The 23,987-nt window shown below is 41.7% G+C and overlaps 1 protein-coding gene across 2 annotated transcripts in view; it reads right to left on the bottom strand.

The window, feature by feature from the left end:
• The window catches only part of LOC116424836 (uncharacterized), a 581,479-nt gene that overhangs the window by 292,745 nt on the left and 264,747 nt on the right, over positions 1-23,987 (bottom strand). The window lies entirely within an intron of this gene.

The raw sequence follows: 23,987 nt of genomic DNA, 5'->3' as shown, positions 1-23,987 counted from the left end.
TGACGTCGGTGGTCCCGATGTGGCGGCCATATTTCATACGGTCTTTTAGTGGTTCGTCGGTTAATCAACGTTTTTTCGCGCGGCTTACTTCAATTTTTCGCGTGCTGATTTACGATCGATATTTCTCATCCATCGCGATTCACACTCATCTTTTTTCTCATTCGGTCACAGAAGACTCGGTGACTGGTTCACAGATCCACCCTCGAGGTTGTCAATTTTAAACAATTTTTGAAACAGCAAAATCTAATCTGACTTATTCAAAATAAAAATGAATATTCCTATATAAACTTTACAAAATTCATATAAATACTCACAATAACGAACATTAAAGATAAAGGAAATTATTGACGAACCCTCCATAGAACCACGTAAACTGTAATAAAAAGATTAATTATGAATGTAATACTTATTCCATCTACTTATTGCGAAATCGCTGAATCTATTTTATCCGCTTTTTTTTCTCCTATTCTAACATAGTATTTCAAAAGAGATTTCTATTGGTTTCTTAACCAATCTGTTAATCAAATGAAAAATACTCTACTAATTTCGAACATGTTTTTATTACATTTAAATGATTCATGTGCAAAATTAAATATAGAAAACATGATATAAAAGTAATATAGTAAGTACCTTCGTAATAATGATATAATAACATGGAAATATTTATCAATTATTCATAGATCCCCTGGTCTGAGCATGGAGAGTGGCATAGAAAAACGGAAAAAAATTGTACGAAACTGTTGTTGACAGAACCATGGATCCGCTACTGGGAAGAACGAACGGTAGTCGGCCTCATGCCGGATTTCCACGGCCAGCGGTATTTATTCCCGCGTAATATGCGACTGACACGAGTGGAATTATGGACGCGCGCCCGCAGGGACACACGACGGATAAGATCTTCACCCGGCCGACGCGGCAACTTTCTTTTTTCTTCTGCCGGCTCGGTCGCGTACAATATAAATTAACGATCCACCGATGATTAACATTGCGCGACGCGATCAGCATGCGCGACGAGAGCCGGAGAGCCCCTTTAAACTCAGCCAAACGTCGTCGGCTCGGCCGATGAGAAGCTACGCGCAGCCTGAATCGCAAATCATCGGCTATCTCGACTTTTCCCGTGGACGTCGAAACTGGTTAATGATCGTCCGGACACGAGCGTCAATCAATCGATCTTGTATAACATGGAGAAACTAATAAGCAGAAGAATGCGAAAAATTTGTTGCTGCCTACATTCTTCATAATTCCTTAGAGACAAATTGATCTTGAGTGAAATCTAAGCTCGTCGATCGATGATCGTCGTGTTTTACTAGAAGGTTCTGGAGAGGTTTAAGTATAATATTCAGTGTTTTTCATCTTTTATTTGTTTTCGTAACAACATTGTATGCATGCGTATAAGTTTAAATGATAATGGATGATGGTGATGCGATGGGTCTTTCCTTTTTAACAAGTTTGAATACGATGTTGATTGTAATGGAGTAGTTGTGTAAAACAACTTATTGCGAAACAGAAAATTGTACACTTTACGCGCGTCAAACTTCATATAGTAAAAGAAACGTGCATTGTATCAGAAACATTCACATAACTTTGTTTTTGAATAATCTATGAAATTCAAAATTTGCAGAATTAAAAAAAAAACTGATTTTAAAATAAGATATAGTTTCTGATAACAATAGTTTAAGCACGAATCACAGTATTTATGTATAAATAAATGCTCCTAAAATATTAATTCCAAAGACAGTGAAAACTTTCATAAAAAATAACTCGGTATCGGCCTTCATTTTCCCAACACATTGAACCCCGGCCGATTTCACGAAATAAAATACGCATAAAGGAAAAAATATAATATTCAATGATTTAACTCAATGTTATTATTATTGCACGTTACTCTTGCTGAATGTTACTACATTAAGTAGCATTATTTATAATATAAAAACGTTTTCAAATGGTCATCGTTTAATGATGACTAACGTGAATCACAGTAATGCGATTCGGTTGGAGGTGACCCCCATGACACTCAACGTGTTAAACATCAATCATTCGTTCAATAATCAATTCACGAAAAAATTAAATCCCATCACGACCTTTGCATGCCTAAAACTTAGAAAGCCTATCCAAAACGTAAAAATGCAGATCGTCGGAAGATGATAGCAGTGTACGCGTGTCGGAGCGTTCCGCAGATTCTGTGGAATGGGATCGCGAGATGAAGTACGCGACCTCTAGAAATCGCAGCCAATCGAGCCGGAATCGACGACTATCTCGGTACAGGTGTGCGGTTCAGGTGCAATGGCAACGGCGAGAACCGGCGTAAGAGGATGCTGAGAAAGCATTCCTACACGAGCCAGAGAAGACCGAACCCGTAATGATACCGAAGTAGAAGAGGTCGAAGCGTAGAGATCGGTTCGAGCGGAGAGGTCGAGCACGGTTGCACTCCGGCCACCAACAGGCCGCAGGCCGTCGACTTCGGGTTTGAGCGATCTCCGTGGCAGTTATCCACTTGCGAGACTCTCGCGGCTGGGCCGCTTGCCTCCCCAGTTACTGCTACTGGGTCAAGCGTCGCTGCCTCCAGGGGCACGGGAATCTCCAGCCGCACACCGGGACATGTGCACCAGTTTCGTACGGGGAAAATAATTACGGCTTGCGTGACCGGATCTGATTTTTCATGGCACTGACATTACAGGACAGGATTCGGGATTCGAGGCTTGCGCGAAGGGAAATCAGATAGGGACGAACGATGGTTTAACTCCGGGGAGGTACTCTGTTATGTTCGTCGTCAAATAGGACACCTCCGCTGGTAGGCTTTGGGTGTGAAAGAATTTGATATGGTGAAGTACAGTTACATTTTCGGAATTGTTGGTCGTATGAGTGAAGTTTGAGAGTTCGAGTAAAGCAGATAGTCGAGTAACTGAAAGAACTGAAAGACTTGGAAGAATAGAAAGAATTGAAAGAATTGAAAGAATTGGAAACACTGAAATAATCGAACGGTAGAATGGCTGAACTCTTGAATATTTAAAAAATTCCAATATTTCTATAACCGAAGATTTCAAAATTGAAACATTGAAATTCACAAATCGTTATAAAATGCAGTCCTTGCATTACAAAATATTTCAATCAGAGAATCTAAACATTCAAAAGGCAGTGACAGATGTCCATTGATATAATTGTAAATCATTGTAGAAATTAATTTCGAATACACTCGAACCCAGACCTTGCAACTGCCAAATAATTGAAAATCAACCTAACCTAATTGCGCAAAAGAGTCCCGCAACCAGCAGTGAGCACCGCAAAACTTCTCCGTCAATCACTGCAAAAACGCGAAAGGAAAGACACGCGGCACGTCATTACACCGTCCTCTCATCCGCGGCGAGAACGCGTCGCCGGTTTAACGCATCGGGCGCAGAAGAAAAACCGTCCCGTACGTGACAGCATAGCGTCATTACCATCCAAGCAAATTACGCTTTCGGAAACAGCCGGCGATCTTTCTCACCTCACGCGTTCATTTTTCAAGGCCGTGACGGAACAGCGACGGAGGGCAGCGCACGCGTCGCGGCGAGGAGCCGCGCGCGGATCGCCAATTTTCCGCAGCTTTAGCCGGCTTAATGCGTGGTGTACGCGGGCAGGTGCCAGGCGGATACAAAACGGGGCCCGTTTAGCTTGTCCCGTCGTTCCCGCACACCGACAACACACGCGCGCGCTCGCGCCGCGATAATACGTTTATTACGATAGGCAATTTACGATACACCGTGCCCGAGCCATCCCCGTTTCCTTTCGACGGGTCCAGCGTTCGCTCGCGCGCGCGTCGATCATCGGGGTCCTTCCTCCGCGGGTAGGCATAATGCAACGTGTCGACGCGTTTCCTTCGGCCGGTGCGCGCGCGCGATCGGCATATACGCAACGTCATTACACGCCAGTTTAACGCCCCGGCTTCGGTCACGCTGCACCTTGATTATGATCTCACTTTGTTGTCCGCGATACGGCCGGCTAATAGGCTAACGGTTGCCCGCGCGAATCTTGCCGCGGAATTGAATTAGAAGGCGCGATCGGCGCGTCAGGCTTCACGCACGTCGTATGCAAATCGGGACGAGCGGCGAATGTTTGCGCGGTGATGCGTGTGATACGCCGATTTGAGAAAAGCCGATTGGAGATGAAGGACTGAAGGCATTTCTTGATTTTTGGGTTTTTCCTTGGACGATCTTTAGAGTGGGTTTGAAGTAGAAATAAATGATTGCTACTTCTTAATTCCGGTGTTGTGTTTAGAGGAAACTTAATAAATATAATATAGGAGCATTAAACTTCTCAGATCTCATATATTTTCTAAAATATCTCGGGCCATCTAAAATCTTTATCCCAGTAGTAACCTTAACAAACTCTGACAAGAATACTCATGTCCTTATATTTTTGATTGACTCGAGGAGTATCCTACTCATAATTAGTCATTTTGGAGTTACATTCCCACGGAATTTCACCAGTTACCCCCCAACATCTTATACATCGCCTCGTTGCATTCTTGCAAACGTGCCCTAATTATCAGAAGCAATCCTGACCGCCCAATACTGCCACCGATCGCCCAGAAAAATTAACCCGAAGAAAATAACCACAATCGCACGATCCACATCGGTCATACTAGTAACTCGGCCGGTTCGAAGCCCACCTCGAACACGTAGCGATACAAATTGACAAGGATCTAGCGCGGGCAACCTTGAGCCGGCAGCATTATTTATCGAATTAAGCGCCGGCCAACGGAGCGCGGGTAGACACGGTCCGGGACGTGGAGGCAGCGCGGCGCGGCGCGGCGTGGCGCGTCCAGACGAGAAAACGGTCCGAGGCCGACGCTGGAAGGTGGATGCTGGTGCTAGTGGGGGCGTGCGATAGTTCAAGTCGTGAGCGGGCAGCCCCGCCCGACACGACCGCGGAGCATCTCCGCTTCTGACCCCCGCTGACTCGCCGGGTCCGAGGGGGCCCTCCACCGACGTCCCCCGGTCCCTAACGTCCGCCACCCTAACGTGCCGCTCCGCGGTCCCACGAGAGCTCCGGAGAGACGACCTCCGTCTCCCTTCTTCCTTCTTTATTTCCCTGTCGAACCGATCCGCTGTTCCGTCCCGCGGGCCGCGGAACGGGGTTCCCCGCGGGCCCAGGGTCCCAGGGCCCCGGGCCGGTTCCATCGGTCCCGCTTCTTCCACACGGGCCTGCTGGCTCGAGCCACCCCACCCTCGGGCCTAGCGTAACGCCAAGGGCACCGTGCTCGGGCACCGTTCCAACAAGCCTTGCTCGGGCCCCCGTCCTCCCCACTACTAAGCTTCTAAGGGTGGGGATCTCCGCCACGGACACCACTACTCCTTTCCATCTCTCCGTTGGCTTAGGAACCGAGAGAAGAAGGAAAAGAGGAGGAGAGGGAGAAGAAGCAGAAGAAGAAGAAGAAGAAGAAGAAGAAGAAGAAGGAGGAGGAGGAGGAGGAGGAGGAGGAAGGCAGTGATAAGTGTGGGAAGGGCAGGTTGCATAAGGTCTAATATTATGCAAGCGCACACAGGCCTGGATGCGTTAGATCCCTTGGGTCCTGGGCCCCTTCTCCCTCCCCGCGCGATCCTCTTCCTCCTCTTCCACGGCATCGGCGCGCCGCGATACTCTACACGGCGTACACGCAGAACATAAGGCCCCGGGTACAAGGGAACGGTTCTCCTGAACGTCAGGGTTCAGGGTTTGCCCGCGCACGTATATGCGCGGATTCGCGTGGCCGTGTGGGAGACTCCCCTGCTCTGTGTTCGCATCCGTGTGTATACCTTTACCCTACCTGCATAGAAATCGCAGGAGCGTTGAACCCAGGAAGTGGCCATGAAATAGTCATTCCTGAAAGGTTAACTCTCCTACCGCATCTCGCGGGGCCCCGGGGTCGAGCCTGAAAGTCCGGAAAGTCCGCGGACGCCGGTGGACCGGCGGGAGAGACGGATGAGAGATGCGGGACCGGGTCGACGGGACGGATGAGAAACGGGGGACACGGATGGAATCGTCGGAAGAAGGGATGCCGGGAATGCTTGACTGTTCTCGGACGTTTCGGCTACTTAGATTAGGTTCCACTGTAAAACTAGAACGAGTTGTTCTGAAAATCATCTATCGCAAGTATACGAGAACTTGAAAGTGGCGATGAGCTTGGCGGTATCATTCGACAGTTAACACAGTGTCCATTCGAGAGCAATTCACGATTGTTTTACTCGCTAGTGGACACCTACCTTTAGCCCCCAAGGTTGCCGTTAGCTTTCTTTGAGGAAACTGATTGGATTCGACGAATGAAACTGTGTCGCGTGTAGCTCAGAATAACAGACAGTATACGTCTACATCAAAGATTAAAAACAGTTATATCAGGTTTCGTATCTCGAACAGTTACAAGAACCGAAAAAATATCCACGACTGCAATGGCTATCTGATGGTTCTGATGCAACAGATTCTTTAGAACCAACTATTATTTTCCTATTTTACGTTTCATAACTGCTATTCTCAACTCTGTATCAGTTATTACATTGTAGAAGCATAATCCATGCAGAATCTAAAATAACGGTTATAGAACATAAAACCGACACTAAACCGAAAAGTATCAGTCATGAAACCATTACCGAACGCATATAAGTTGCTAACATACGGGTTAATCAGTTACGGTTCGTCATTTGTAATCCCACAGCCAAAGTAATCAAAGCAATCAATTATCCATCCAAATGTTTGATCCGCTTATCCATTAACGAGCGTACCCAGTACGCTCCGTCCTCTTATCCTCCCAAAAGCCAAGTTCATCGATCTATCGAGCCACGGTCGATCAATCTAATCCCCGTGTCGATTCGTATCTAGATAGAGACAAAGTGAATCAATGACCGGTTCCCACGGGCGAACTATAACCCGCCGATTCTCGAATCAGGAGGTCGGAGGGATCGAGCGAAACGTCGAACGTGTCAAAATTTGATCAGGTTGAACGGTTCGGCTGGACGGGCCGAGAAGACCGCGTGTAGTCCGACTTGCGCTCGTCTCTTTCTCTCTCCCTCTCTCTTTCTTTCCTTCTTTCTCTCGCCGGCCATTCTGCTCCCCTCTCTCAACAGTGCACGACGTGGCTACGTCGAGTACCTACGGAGGAGTAGTACCGGGGTACCCTGGAGGCCACGAAGGTCACAGGGCTAAGGCACTTCTCACGCCCCCGCCATGTCGGAGAGGAGCACCCCACTTAGACGGACTGTACGTACATACTTTAACGCGGCCGATTAGTATACGTGCTTAATTACCGGTAACGTGCGTGCATGACGCTGGGTATCGATCATACACCGTGCGAGCCGGCCGGAAGGGAAAAAGGGGATTAGCCGATACTTCCTGGTTTCTGTGGATTTTAGTGTTCTTCTGTTTTCTTTTGCTTTCGTATTCCGTGGATTATCGTTCCACGGAATGAGGAAGCTGAAAGTATCCGTTCGAAATTGTGGAATTTTGAAAAGGATTGGATTAGTATTTACCACTTCTTTTAGATACACATACTCGATGTTCGATGTGTCTGATATCTATGACGAAGTCGTAGCGCAACCGAGAGATATATGGAAAAATGAGGAGAAAACGTATAATACAAGTTTTTAGGAAGAGATTCCATTTCCGAGGTAATCGGTTTCGAAAGTTTGACGAGCGCACAGTAGTATTTGCAGAAAGTGGAAATGGTCATTTGCACACAGATATATTAGCTATTATTCAGTTTTTCTTGTTAAATCACTATATTCTGAAATGAAGTTCCTTGATTTCAAACCGTTGATTATTTCTATTTTTTTACGAAGACTTTTAAGTGGAATCCACACGACAATGTCACATTGCTCTTTCCTTCTTTCCCTTCCTCATACTTCTAATTTTCACTTCAACTCTCACAATATAAATTGTAACATCTATATTACCAAACATCAATAGCATTTTAATTTCAACTGTAGTAGGAGCAACCTTTTACGTTGCGCCAGAAAATTCTAATTTTTCTACGAAACAATCAATGAAACTGAAAATTCGCATAAAGCTTCACAGATTCGCTAACCGTCATCGATTCCTAGTATCCACCGCGGCAAGACATTGGAACCATAAACACAGTGTCCCAGTTTCTCGGTGATTCTCCTCGCGAACAAAGAGTCAACGGTACAAGCGATCGAAGGACGCGGTCGCCGATCGCGATGCGCGAATAAATCGACTATACACCTGATCTGGTCTGGAAAGATCAACGATCTTGGTGACTGGCTTCGATCTTTGAAATGTCAGCCGACTATCGGTTCTCTAATAGAGTGAGCAGAGGCGGTTCAGAGATACGGGGCGACATAATGTCAAGGGAACCGTCTCGCGCCATTGTGTGTAGGCAGTTCCTACTCGAGCGAGAGAAAAAGTACGAGGTAAACGGTTCCGGGTTGAAGATGCGCACCAGTATATTCTCCGCTCGGACAGTTTCGGAATATCCTTCTTTCCTTTCCTTTCCCTTCCCGACTTCACCGTTCGCGGCGGTCGGCCTTTCGATTCTGCTAATCAATCGAGAAGAGCCTTTCTAGATCCGGGGGCACGTCAAGGATTTTGACGCTGTTCAATCGTTTCTGTTATATCATCATCGTCCGCATTAACCTCTCTCTAATCCGGTAATCAATTCGCCAATTCGAGCCCCGTCCATTCGATCCTGTGTAATTTCATTTGAACGTGTGTGTCGCTACTGGTTGATCCGTCTTCGCCGTCTTCATTAAGCTTTTGTTCGGTGAGCTGATCTTTTTAGGCGAGGTTTTTTCTCCAGAGTTCCTTTCTTCTTTTTCTCTTCAGAATATAATAGGAAATCGTCCGTGAATCCGAGATGAGTTAATTTATTTTTGTACGCGGACTGATGATGGAAGTTGCACAGTTTGGGAATATGTAATACGATGTATGACGAAATGGGAAAGGATGCTTAACGAATGTCGATCGAAAATTACTAGTTTTGAAATTACATTTAAAGATCGATTTTATTTTGACTCGTTCTTTTGTTGGATGAATTGATGCAGCAAATCAAAAGTGTGTTGAAACGGACGAATTACAGAAACTGATAAAAGCATTAACATTACTAAACTTTAAATTAGTATGTATTAGTAATGTTTCAAGCACTAGAAAACATAGAGTTTCAAACCAGAAACTTCTCGGCTTTAAAATGATTTCTTTGTAAAAGGTCTTAAGATCTTTAGGAACTTCGATTATGATTGTATAATTTCCGTGTTTTCAAGGAACACCGAATAATTTTCAAAAACCGGATCCTTTTATTCAGAATAATCCAAAAACCTAACTTAAACCTAAATTACGGAGTCACTATACTAAAAACCCGCGTCTCATACCGAATGTACCAGTCACCTGAAATTTCTTCACGAAACACATCAGAAGTAATTTATACTTTACCGCAAGTCCAGCCCCAAACCCCAATAAAATATTTGTTTTATATGTTCTACCGGTACTTATTTCACGCAATCGTACGTCGCTCGTGCCAAAAGAAGGTAGCCGATTCGACGCGGCATTGAGTCATCCGTCGTTAAAGTATTAAGTTCACGAAATAAGAAAGAAGAGCCGTAGGTTCTTGCGTTTTCACCGGTGCGCGGCTTACATAGGTTTAAGCACTCGAAAAGAGTCGGCGAAAGAAGGATGAGGAAGGAGGTGGAGGGTAGAGGAAAAGAAGGAGAAGGAGGTTGGACACGAAGGAGGAACGGTACCAACCGTTTACACCGTGACGAGGACGAAAACGTGGCGCAACGGAACGTTGGCGTTATGTAAAAGCGTAAAACAACTTAAAGATTCTCCTCACGGTCTGCCCTCGCTAAGGAGCTTGTCTTCTCGCAACGTTTGTCTCCCTTGCGTCTCTAACTGCTGTCTTTTCTTTCAACTTTTCCGTGATCTTTTCGCTTCCACTAACATTAAGTATGCAAATGCACGTGTTGTTAAATAGAGTTTGAACGTTTCATCAAACACATGAAAACTCTTCGCAGATCATAATTTTTCTTTCAGAAAATGGGAAAGACTTTGAACATTTTCTTCAATCATTTCAGTTTTATAAATAACATGTCTACGATTTTATGTTTCGTGAAGCATTATATCCGTACTTTTTTTGACAAGAATCAAACTGCTTTCAATAATGATTACATGTCGCAATTTATTAAAAAATAATTATAATTATTAAAAAACAAAGTGTGAATATGATATAAATATTGGTGTTTAATCTCGGTGCACGTGAAGGCTGACAAAAAGGGAAGATTCAAAATTTTGAATTCGTATTAAAACCGTTTAATAAGTTCTTAAAATGATAGGTCAACCTCGTGGTTTCTCCGCGAGAATTTTTTGCGTGGAAGCCCAATGAGGTCAATCGAAGGACTTAATTCTATGTAGAAACTCGATAAATCATCGATCGTAACTAGTCGGTACATCCACGATCATTAATCTGAATATTTTCACCGTTAATTAGGCATATATATTTAAGCGCATGGTAATCCGATTGATTTTTTGCTTGATTTCGCGGTCGAATGTCTGCGTTATTCCCGAATCGGACACCTGTTATCTTCCTTTTTTACCGATAATATCAAGTTCACCTTGACTCCTTTAAATGGGACTCGCACTTTTTATTTCATGCTTTGATTTCATGCAAGATACGCGACCAAGAGGGTACAGGTCTGTCGTTGCTTGTAGACGATGACACGATCACATTTATTTTCATCGACGTTCGACAAAAAGCACATTATACGTTGTAAACTCAAGCTATTTTTGATCTCAAGAATTTATTTTCATCTTTGCAATTATGATTATCTTTCAACCTCCATAACGTGAAAGTACAGAATGTCTTGTATCAAGTGCCTCAATCAAAAGGATAAGTTGAAATTTGTTCACTTGAAGCCTCCTTGCACACAGAACTAAGATTACAAATCTGTAAAGTACGTAAGCATTTGAAACTCATTCCGCATGAAATAACAAACAACAGATATAAAATAATATTTTCTACTTTAAAACCTCATTTTCGAAAAAAATTAATCGTACGCTTACTTGAACATTTTTCAGATATTATTTAGAAGAAAATAATAAAGTTCTTTTGTGATACAGCACAGTCATCGAAAAGCCTATTAGCAGGCTTTCCTTAGACAAAGTTTTCAACGACATCGGCGCAAGCTTCGAAATGAAACGCTTAGAAAGCATTTTGGGCCACAAAGGACTGAAAAAGACACTGAAGAAAGATGACCGAAGTGCCTGAAACGAAAGAAACAACCAAGAAAGTAGAAAGGAGAGAAGGAAGGAGGATCGGAGAGGAAGGAGAAGAAGGCCTTTATCCGACTTATCTGCTGACAGTGTCGACGCGCGAGGGCCGCGGAGCTGCGGCGGGTCTACACAATCACTTACGGCCGGTCTGATTCGAACTATCGCCGGCGGAGAGCAAGAAAGAGAAAGAAAGAAAGAGAGAGATAGCGGCGATAATCGGTGTGTTCGTGGAACACTGAATCGGCCCGTTGTATTCTCTCGCGTATATACGCGTACCCCGCGAAGAATCTAAGATCCTATCGTGAAATGCTTCGAGCGCGATATGACCACCGCCTATTGCTACTCGTCTTACCGGCGAGCCTCTCCCTCGCTCCCGCAATCTCTCCGACTCCCTCTCTCGCTCCTTCTCCCTCTATTATCGTTTTGCCATTCAACCGGGGATTTATCTCGATCGAAGGTACATGGCCGCGGTGCGCTCTCTGGACCACGATAAAACCTCATAAACGTCGCCTTAATTGCCGCTAATAAAACCGCAACACTTCTGAGTCTGGCCGTCATTTCTTTTTTTTTCCTTTTGCTTGAGATAGGGACTTGTGAAAATTGTTACGAGGCGAGTGTATCGAGGATTGATAATAGCGTCTGCGAATAGGTTGGATCACGGGAGTAAACGTTTTCCTTTTTCTTCGAGATCTTTCCACGTAGATGGTGGAGTTTATTGGACACACGGGTTTAGTACTGTGTACATCGGTTGCTTGATTCTGGACCGTGATAAATGTTTAAAGTAATTTGTAGATTAGTGGAAATCTTTATCTGAATGCTGAAGGAACATTTATTTTGTATTTTACATCGACATTTGATTATAATATCGATATAAATTATAGTTACACAAACAGGTATAAGTTTCTTTGTATCAAAGATATCGGATGAAACAAGATCATTACTAGGATTGATTAAACAAAATTTTCAATGTTATTTTCATTGCACTACAAAGTCTTTAAATGTCTGTATACATGCCCAACATTGCAATTTATGAACAAGGAGAAAGTTAAAGGTAACATAATTCACTTTTTCATATCTATAACATGTACTGTAAATCCAGTATGAACCCAACACACGGTTAACAGGAATTTTAATATAAAATCAACAAAAAAGAAACTCGCATGAGGAATAAGTTTTGTGAACGCCAGTGAGTTAGAACCCGAATGTGACTATAGTTGCGCAAGCGAACCGTTGATGAGAAATGGCGCCGCATCATAGCCACCATTTAGACGAACTGATTGTCTCTGACATCTACAGACCCAGTCCGGCCGCTACTACAAGATTTTATCGTCGGATCAGGCCCTCAGTCACCGATAATCGTTTTACCATTCGCCGAACGATTTATCTCGGTGCTCGGTACATGCCACTGCGCCGGGCTCACTGTTCGCGATAAGGAAAAGCTATGATAACAAGCCATTATTTGCTGGAACAACAACAGCGTCACGCTGCGACTAGACGGTCCGCACGTGTTTGCACCTGTTTGTTTAAGTACCGATCGGCTGCTGAAGCTGTCGCGGCTCTGTTATCTGCGCGACCAGTTGTCACGGAACGCGTAGGATGTACCCGGGAATTGCATTTTATTTAGTACCCGCCTTATCCGTTTGTCGATGGAATGCGTTCGAATTATATAATCCACTATGCTCAGACATTGTAGTTACAAACGAGTTAAATGCTTCGAATATTTGAAAGGAAACTTGATTCATATGCAGAGTGAGTATTCGTACTGACTTTGTCAATACCGAATTGATTTATGCGCAGCCACATTAACTAAAGAAGTTTTATATTACTAGTTCTATCGACGTAGGAAGTTTATATTTCATATCGGAATTTATTAATTATATTTTACAATTTCATATTTATCGTGTAGTATCACTTAACAAAAATAGAGAACGAAGAAAAAGCTTTTATCGATTCAACTGAATTTACAACATTGAAATTAAAATGTTTTCTAAAAGGTTCACTCGCACAACACCTAAGACGAATGTCTCTGTAAATCGCATGTGCACTGGAAATGACTTCAACAAACAGTATCAGCGCACGATACGTGCGTTAAAACAATGTCACTCGACTTTTTCAAAGATCTTTTATTCCAGACCAGCAATCAAACGCAAAGTTAATAAGCTTCGTGAACATAGCGGCAGGCGAACGTGTTACGTTCATCACAAAAGATTCTGATTCCCAACTTAAAAGGTCGCAAGGCGTGCGTCGGCGATCCGGCGTTTTCTCCTTAAAGACAAAAAGATTACGGGCAAACCGTTAATACGGTTACGCATTATCTAGATTGCTACCCGTCGGCTTCCGCCGGCCGAGAAACAGCCGCGAGTAATTAATCAAAGACAATCAAAGTCTGGGAGCGTCGGCTTGGGCCGACTCCCAACAAACGGTACGCTATCCGTCATCTTCTCTCCGTTAAAACTCGTGGATAGCAGAGTGGGAGAGAGAAGAAAAGAAAAGAAAAGAAAAATGCGGTTGAAGAACAAGGAGGAAAGGCGGAGCGGATGAAAGAGAGAAACAAAGGGAAGACGGGATGTGAACTACACGAAAAGCTCGTGGCCCGGTGACTTTGTTCGTGGAAGGATGCACGAGATTTCGATCTTGTGCTTTTTAACAAAAATAAAATGGCTGTCAACGTGGATGGACAGAATAATGAATAAACATGCATGCGATGAAGGTGGTGGATAAGTTACAATAAATCAATGTAGATGTGAGTAGTGTTTATGTTTCAGTATAAATACATGTAAAGTAGTACAATTTGTAACAAGTTTACGAATAGAAATGAATTAATAAAGTTAATTAATTAATAAAGTTAATAAATTAATCAATAAAGGATCTAAATGTTCGAATTGTTACAGTAAGTTAGAAATATAGGTTGAAATACGTTGATATTTGTTAAAATCAACTAAAGCAGCATATTTATTTAACAAATGGAATAGTTTCGAAATAATATGAATAAAGATTTTATAATTCTATTAAACTTTATATGTTTTCGAATAATTATCTGGTTTTTGTCTTATATTTCCCAATAGTTCACTTATAAATTTATTTGAAAAAAGAAGAAACAAATTCGATTACTTTATACCCCTAAGATCACATATATATGCCCTATTTTTAAGAACTAATTCAGTAAGAGATAAATATACGCTTTCAGTCAGAAAGTACTTTTCTACCACGTCTAGAAGGCATAAATAAACAATACAATAATTAGAAATGAAATCAAATAGAATAAAGCGGCATGGTACGTCGGTTTGGTTCCAGACCTCGTACTATCCCAGTGCTTTCTTTAATTATTCACCGGGAGTAGACAATACAGACATCTTCCGCGGCTACGCCCCGTAATTACGCTAATAATATTAATTGCCGCTGAAATAGTACCGTTGTTAGCGTCGAGCTTGTATCTACGTACGGTTCGTTCAACGTCCCTTGAAGTTCAGACGCGAGTGTGCACACCGGTGAACAAATATTGGGTCGGTGGCTGTGGGACGCATCCTCTTCGCGCGACCTACAGCTTTTCAGTCCCGTGAGAGTTCAAGGATGTCTCAGGCTCTTGTTTTCCATGTTCCGGTGGAAAGGAATTGGTTTACGAAAAATGTGTTTCAACTCTTCGTACGAATCTTTTCATTCTACACGGTATGTACATATTGTACAGATACACAAAGATTTGAAAAACATGAACGACGATTTTTATGAAAAACTGCCGGTTCTTTAGAGGTTAACGCGCTACTTTTTCCTTGATAAGATATCAAACGTACTATCATTTGGTTTGATTTGATTCAAGGACTCCGTTAACACCCTTATCTAACTACGCCCCTTCAGTCGTAAAACACTCGGCAGGATCAAAGATAAGAGCAGAATAAATTAACTTAATTTCCTTAACTGTTCTCTTAATTTAGTAATTATGCGGACTTTTATTTGTTCTAACGGACTTTACTGATTACGATCTAGCAAAATGAATATATCGACAAAGCTTAATAGGAAGATAACATCGACCATTGCTTTGTACAACTTATCGAACCAGTAGAACAATAATGAAAATGAAGAATGGGGAAACAGAAAAACAAAAAGGAAACAGGAAATTATAAAATTCAAACTGGAAGTAAGGAATAGAAAATCAGAAAAATAAAACTGAAAATGAAGGAGAAACAAACAGAAAAATACGAAGATAGGAAAATGGGAAAATAGAAAACTACAGAAAAATCACGATTAAACTCTCCCGTTCTCCCAAGCAAAAACCGACGAATCGCGTCGCGCAACCGGCACGCGCAACAAGAACCGCCGAAGCCCTCAGTAGAATCGCGCCGGTTCACGAACTTTTCCGGCGCGTCGATGAAAACCCGTGGATCGTTACGAGCTTTATCGTTCTCGCAGCGAAACCGTGGCACGAAAAAGAGCAATTAAGGACGTCGGATTCTAAAAGCGGCGGGTGGGTGGCGGGAGGGGAGGAAGTAGCATTTACGGGGATTTTTTGCCCCCCTCGGCTGATGGCCGGGTCATTAACTGTTGACTTTCTAGCGTGTTGGCCGTACAATCTCGTAAAACTTGACGACCACATTAGCGTGGCCGGGTCGTTGTTACGCCTCGCGGCTTTCATCGGCGCGCGGGCACCTCCTCCGATTCCCTTTTCGAAGCGCGCGGCCCCGGCTGGCCGTATAAAGGAAACTTGTCACGCGCCCCGTTCGCCGTGGATACACGAAATTGTCCCACGGATCTAGATGTGACGTCAGTTTCGGCGGATACGCGAGCGAGCGAGCGAGCTGAAACGTTGTCGTCGGGCGGCGTGCAGCGATTCGGTAAAGGGGGCCGAACGCGCGAAAGTAATCCCCCCCCCCCCCCTGCAGGTTCAGCTTCGTAATACCTCGCGCATAAAGAATCGGAGTGAAATTAGAAATTTCTGTCGAAGGTCGCCGCTCATCTGCATGCAGCGCACCGCGAAATGAATATGGGAGTCGGTTCTCGGACGGGACTAGTTCGTTCGCTTCCAGAGAAGTTCGTTGCCGTTAATCTGTCAAGATTGTTTTTTGGTTACTCGTCAACGTTTGACAGTGATTGCTTTGATTATTGAAAGCCGGAGGTTTGTGTGTGAGACACGTTTATGGTACAGTTTGTAGAGGTATTGGAGTTGAACAGTTTGTATTCTTTGATAATGGTTTGAATACTGTAGCGTCGCAGCTACATTAAAAATGTTATGTATTTTTAAGATGAATGTTATTGAAGATGTGTCAGGACATTATTAAATTGTGTTTTATTCTATGCATTGTTTTATTGTGTAGAATGATCAGTTTCTTTTCTTGCCGTATCGGATAGTTTGAAGCAAACATTTTTTACACCTGGAATAGCAACATTGAAATAACGAAAGTTTTAATATTCCTTTGTTACATGATATAGACTATTCTATATTAAGATAAAATCGACATTTTTTTCGTTATTGGAAAACCTTCTTGAAAACAGAGAATCGAAACAGGTTCCCCTTTTCTTCAATTTTGTAAATATTGGTTCGCGGTACTTTATTGGCTTGTGTTGTTAATATATCAGTGTTAAATTTAAAGACAGTTGATACCGATCTTGCACGATTGAATATTTATACAGCGAATAAGATAACAGTATCGCAGTAAAGGCGTAATAAACAGACCAGACAGATAAATAAATTTCAAAGGAAAGCAATTTTAAAACAATATTCAATGTTTCCCGGCGTATTAAATGCGAATCACTATGCTAAAAGCCTCGTAAGTAACTTTCGATGTGCACTTAATATTAATATATAGGGCGTGGCTACGATACTAAGGAACGAATGTACTGTAATATTTCACAAAAAGAAAAATACGTTGTCGTTTGAAAAGAAAAAAAGTATGCTGTTTACAATGTGACCAACTCTCGTTTGCTAGAATAAGTATTAACTTCACAAATTACGATTAAATGAAACAATGCCATTACAGAGTGCAGTTATTTAGATACGTTTTCCTTAAATGGCTGTTTTCGCACGTTCGACCCATTTTATTGAAGCATATAAGTAAGCCGTATGCATGAAAAAAGTAAATGCTTATAGATATTAGTCACAAGTAAAAACATGTTTTTACTAAACAATTAAAGCAAACGAGTAGCATGCTTGAAATTACAATAGTATTTACTTGGCGCTTTTAGTAAACCCTAATAATAAGTGTTAGGTGCATGAATTTTAAATATTTACCGGAAAACTCAGTAAATACTGTTTCTAGTAAACCATCACTCTTTGTGCACATAGATCCGAGTACTTACGTTCAGAGTTTCTAGTAAAACCTAACACTTTTTTTATGCATGCGACCCGATACAATATTGTTCAGAGCGGCACAATATTTTGGTAAGGAGTACCATATAGGTGTGCCGTGAAATGAAAAACATTGAAAATTGCTGGTCCAAGCTGCCGGTTTAATTTTTCGTTGCGTCAACAGGCCTCCGGACATCCCGAACGTAGCCGGGGACTGTGCAACGAGAGAGCGAAGCCAGCCGGTCGATCGACTCCGCGGCTTTGCACGCGTATATGGTATCCACGCACGATCGGAATTTTCCGATAGCCACCAAGCAGCGATTTATGGACGCGCGAGGAAACGGACGCGAGCCGTTATACAAGGCCTCGGCTCGGGCCTAGAAAGGGGAGGCTCGACGACGTTCAAAGTCGTTGTTCAATATCTGCCTGTATATTAGATCGCCGCCGGATATCGCTGACAGCTTTTCCCGGGGGACAATGGCGCCGCGACGGTTCCGAGGGATGAGTTTTATCGGGAAATCGCTGAGCTTTCTTCGTTCCTGCCGCGGGACAGATTTCCAACCCCGTGAAAGGTGCTTTGAACTAGCGAAGGAATATTGATATCTGCCTATCGATTTGGATGTTAAAACATTGTATACAGTGGTTTTAAATTTGGCACAAGTAGGAAGGGAGGCAATCTGTGCTTTAAACTGGCAAATGAATATTGAAATCTGACTGTCGACTTAGATGTCAGAAAATTATACAGAATGTTTCCGAATTCAGTACAATTAGGAAGGGAGGAAATCTATATGCGAAAATATATCACAAATGTACTATGAAAAATTACTCATTTGCGTGATAATTGTGTTCGGAGATTTATCCAACATGCACTCGTTTGTATTCAGAAGAAGAGGAAGTGGTAAGTTATGGACTTTCTTTTATACGATTGTCGCTTATTTCTATTTACATAAAATCATTAAAAAGGAAATATTTACAGGCGTAGATAACGTGAAATCAATGCTTTATCAAGTGAAACAAATTTTCAGGGAATAAAAAAAGTGTATGCTGCGTTAAGAAAATATGATAACGGAATAATAACAAAATAAAACAAAAATGGCACGAACTCATTTCACTTATCCATTTTTCCTTTAATAAAACAACATAGGGGCTGTCTTCTCTCATCACCAATACTTCAACACGTTCAACTTATATAGTTGCCTTCATTCGCGGACACCCTGTGCAGCGACAGTCCGGTGTATCCGGAAACAACAGGACCTAGTCCACAATCGATATCCGCAAGTCTACCTTAAAGCCGCGCGCATCACATGAAATCTCGTAGTTAAACCAAAGAGTAGTTAGAAACATGAAGAAGATAGTGTTGGCTGTGTAATTTCCGTTCTAGCTCTGTAAACCGGTGCGTAAGTGCACCAACGACATCCAATTTAACACCGAAATGCTGAAAATCTGTATCGGATAGCGTCATTCGGGATCCGATTCGTTTCTGCGGGGTTACAAGTTCTCGCTTTCGCGTCGTCTCCTTCAGCAAATTGCCTATTCGCCGTTGGCTCGCGCGCGAACGGGAAAAAATCCGTTCGCGGTTGCTTCGAACGTGTCTCGCGTTGCAGGACGTTTGCGACGAGCCCGGCGACTATACGACACAACGATGCCCCGGGGCAAGGACTACGGGTTGCGACCCCAATCGCATTCGGATTCCGCTTTGCGCAGGTGTGCGTCTGTCATTAATCCAGATATGGAAGTGAATGCGGGCCCAAACGCTGTCCGGCACGCTGCTGCGCTCGCCCCCCACCCTCTCCACCATTTTCGCCACACGGCTTTTTTCATCCGGTCGCGCCGTGATTCCGGCAATAAAAAAGGGGCGTGGCTCGTGCAACCCCTTCCCTTCTCCTCGCCGATGACGAATACGTGAATGGTTTCGTGTATAATACTGTGAAACTCCGTTTAACGCTAGAACTACCGCGCATTTAATATGATTAACATTGTACATAATCCCTATAAAAATGGTAACAATAGATTATTTTCGGTTTCTTCCGATATTCATTATAATATTTATTATATTTATTTTTATTTATTATTATTTTATTTATTTATTATTATTTCATTATATTTATTTATTTTCAAGATCATTTCAAATATTGAATGCCTTTAAGATATCAATAATTGCAAAACAAAAAAATCGAATCCACTCATTTTTACTGCTACGTAGTTCTAGTGTTTAGTTAATAGGTCGGGAGACAACGTATCATGTGACACTAGAATTACGGAGTCCGTGAATTTGACAGATATTGAATTTTATAAATATTATTTGGTAATAGTATAAGTCGATTTTCACTGATAGAGTTATGCGAATAGTGTACAATAAAAGTCCGTTAATCTGATGATAATAGAGTCTTATCAACTCTCTCTGCTATCTATATTTACCAATGGACTGCTGATTTTTATACATTTATGGGAAATTTGAAAATGTAGAATTGTAGAATTGAAAATAAATGATTATAATCAGTACGAAAAGGTTTATAGGGTAGTCAAAACGGGATGTTTTTTACGTCTGATGATAAAACTTCTACTCTAGTTTGTATTTTAAAAACGCTTAGTTTGCTTATCAGCTCTAATAATGGGAGATGAGGTTGACAAAATTGTAAATGTATATGTATTACATGTATGGCTTATCTAAGCTGAATTGTGCAAATTATATAATGCATCGTATTGGAGAATGAATAATTTATTCAAAAGAAATAACTATATATTTAAATAATAATACTTAGTAGTAGTTTATTAATAATATAACATAATTGTATTTATCGTACAGGATCGTACAACTGCTCAGCTCTAAGCGCGTGCATTCAGAACTCATTGCGAGCTTGTTCACACAAGTAGAGTACAGATAAATGGAGTTCTACTGTATCCGTTGGTACTTTACGCGAGAAACGACTTTTTCTCGCGGACTACGAAACTGGTAGTTCTGTTCTGCGGCCATTAAGGCCTCTTAAACGCATTCTCGCGGACGCGGCGGCCCGCGAGGACCGCCGGCCTCGGGTCTCGTTGCATTTTTGTCGCGGAGGTTTCTCGTTTCGTTTTCGACGCGTCCGTCGGCCACGATCGTCGCCTGTTTTAAGTAGATAATGATTCATAGCGTCGTATCGAAGGTTTATCGTTATTTTATTCGCGAGTACTTAAGGCACTTGGCTTCTCCGAGATTCGAGAGAACCGGCTGCGCGGACCGTTCAGATAGGAAGTATCAGGAATTACCAGTTCTTGTAATAAATGCTTCAGTGTAGTTATTCCGGAGTCGCTTACAATTTACAGTTTTCGCGGCGGTCAGGACGGGCGGCATGTTGCGGAATGTTTCCTCGGAAACGTTTTTATCGACTTAGTTTTCTATCTCCGTTAATTAATGGGTCACAATTGAAATGAATTTGGTTGCAATGAATACGTTCTAATCCTAAGGATTTGCTCGATTAATTATGACTGATAAACAGCCACTTGCAGTTAGATTTGAACGCAGCATTGTTACTTCGATTTTCTTTGGTACCTTAATCGTTTGATTTCTTTGTAAATATTTAGAGTTGATCTCTTTAACAAAAATTAGTTATGTTTTCCACACAAAGTGTCATTTCTTCGTTACACCAAAGATAATCTATTTTTATTTTAGTAAGCGTAATTGTATTTTTACTATTCACATCTCTTGTAATAGTCACGCGTTTTCGAGCCTCTAATTTCCAAGATCTATATGTGTGAACACATTTTTCCGGGGCCAAAATAACAGAATCCGCAATAACGTTCGTAAAGCTAGTGTGAACGAAAAAAAATGTACAAAAAAATACATGGTCTGAAAAGGAGGTACCGAGTCGTCCACGGAGCGGTTCAAAGACATTTATCGCGAGCCGATCGCGTGTCTAATCGGTAGCGCTCGGCGGAGGCAAGGACGCAACCTATCGACTATAGCCTTGGCTCGTTCGTAAAACGCAACCGGCCGCGCCGCGTTTGCGACGCGGAGATCGGTTTTCCATAGAATGGCCGGTCTCGGGTGGGCTCGTCCGCGAGCGGCACGCAGCGAAAAAAGAATCGAACATAATTAACCCATAAAGCAACGCAATCGGCGGAGATCTCCGCGGATTTACCCATAAGCGAGCGCCCGGCCGCTTTCGAGCGCACCTGTATACGCGGCCGTACACGAACGCCGCGCGACGCGTGCACCCATGCACACGAACACGCGGCGACTAGGGATAGGCCAGTGGTTCTTAACCTATTCGCGAGGCAATCATTTTGTATATTCCTGGACGAAATGTGCTTAGGCGATGCAGTGTAGAAATAATTCAAGACATGCGCGCAAGCTGGTATAAGCTGATCCCTTCTTGTTGCAATTATTAAAAAGATAACAGATGTTATTTTGAGAAATTATTAACGAAATTGATTCGAGTGACTCTTTTTTCAGGTATCTTATCGTAATTGTTAAATAAATAAATAAATATATTAAACATATTTATATATAAATAAACAAATAAATATAATTCATATATATCTTAATTTATTATGGACCGAGCGCTGCGACAATCGAGTACCTTACTCTCGGAATGCTCCGATCAGAAGGGTTAATACACCACGACAAAATACAAAAATACATCACGAGTCCGATATGTTATTCTGCGCGAATGGTTTAACCTATTGCTTTGACAACCAATTGAAATATTCGGAGTATTACTCGAGGAATTATGTTTTGTGCCTATTTTACACAGAAGCGTGCACTGATTCTGTTTATCAATATCTTGTTGATCGATCACGAGTCAATTCGTATTTCCACAACCCGAACGATTTACGAATTAAATTATATTTACACTTTATTCGTTTTTACTCGAATACAATATAGGTTTTTATGAAAGCATTTAAGATCGTATTCGTTAGATTAAATTGTTTGAATCAGTCGATCACATTATATGTAAATAAAGTATGTGCATTGAAGTTTCAAAGAATAATTTTCGGGTACAAATGTCGGTCAGCAAAGTGTTAATAAATTTGTGTAAAATAACGCATTTCAAAACAATCTAATATGTGCAATGCAACAAGACTATTGATATGTATAACAAGTCATTGGAAATGTTGGACTAAAAACGTCTTGACGTGCGTAATACACCTTTCAACCGCAAATGGTTAACCTATTGGTCTATGGTAAAGCTCTATGTCCACTGTAAATTCACTACTTTAATTATACTACATAATTTTTTAGCATTCTCTATATTCTCTATATATATATATATAGATATAGAGAATATAGAGAATGCTAAAAAATTATGTATATATATATATATATATATATATATAATACATACTTACCTACGTGTATGTACAGATACGTTTTAAATATGCATACTCAATGTACAATGTCAGACTTACCTCCGTATGTTGGCAAACAGTAGCAACAAGAAACTTTCTTCTACGTGACTTTATTCTGTTCTCGCGAAAATCTGACAAAATTACCTTGGACGTTCATTTCTTGAACGTTTTCACGTTGCCCTTTGCGTCGAAAATAAAGAATTTACACAAAAATATTTGAATACCAAACCTTGGATAAATGCAGACATTTTCTTCATTAACATAGGGATTAAATCTTGGGAACCGACAGGGAAAGATTATTTAAAAGGAGTGCATGATGAACAAAAGGTTAAGAACCACTGAGATAGGCGATAGTCGATAGACGGTGGTTTCCTTTGCGTTCGATTCATAATGTAAAACCGTACGGTCCCGCGAATCTCATGGAATTTTAAACACGCCTCTCGAACGCGCCTTCTATGCACCGGATTATCGCGACCGGGCGTTAAACGCGCGTCCCGAGATATCTTTCCTGCCGCGGGGTCCGCGATTCACTATGGTAATTGAACGATAAAATGATTATTGTTATTAAATTGATCACACTGCGCCTGGTTTCCTGTAGACTCTTTATATTGGGTTGAACGGACAGTTTTGACGAAAAACTTAAGGAAAGAGTAATGTATTGAAAAAAAATACAATTTATTTCACAATGTAAAATATATGTTCCATGATACGATACAATTGTTTTCCACTCTAAGCTTACTTTTAATGCCGAAGTAATAGTGAAAAGTCTAATAGTAAAATTTCGAAAGATCAAGTAGTAAGCAGTCGCATTCTTAATGTTTAAGAATGGGAAAAAAGTGAAATTTGTAATTCTAGATTTAAGTTCAAATTCCGAGCTTTAAAGAATATAATTCTAATTATTGTAAACCAGATATAACTTGTTGTGAGCATTAAACAAAATTGCATAGAACTATGTCGACGGTAACCAGCTATAAAATTTAAAATGACTTAGATTTATGCCAAAGTCCGTCAATATATTATTTGATACTTCTAATGGAATTCATTGCTGAATCCGATGATCTAAGAACGATTATGTCTGCCGGAAATATTAAAATATGAGTTTCTTACTTTTTGAAACAGACTGACCATATTATAAAATAATCATAATCATGAT

Source organism: Nomia melanderi, chromosome 5, assembly GCF_051020985.1.
Source record: "Nomia melanderi isolate GNS246 chromosome 5, iyNomMela1, whole genome shotgun sequence".
In the NCBI taxonomy this organism is placed as follows: Eukaryota; Metazoa; Arthropoda; class Insecta; order Hymenoptera; family Halictidae; genus Nomia; species Nomia melanderi.
The sequence above is the reverse complement of the archived record's forward strand: the minus strand, read 5'-3'. Positions and strand labels throughout refer to the sequence as shown.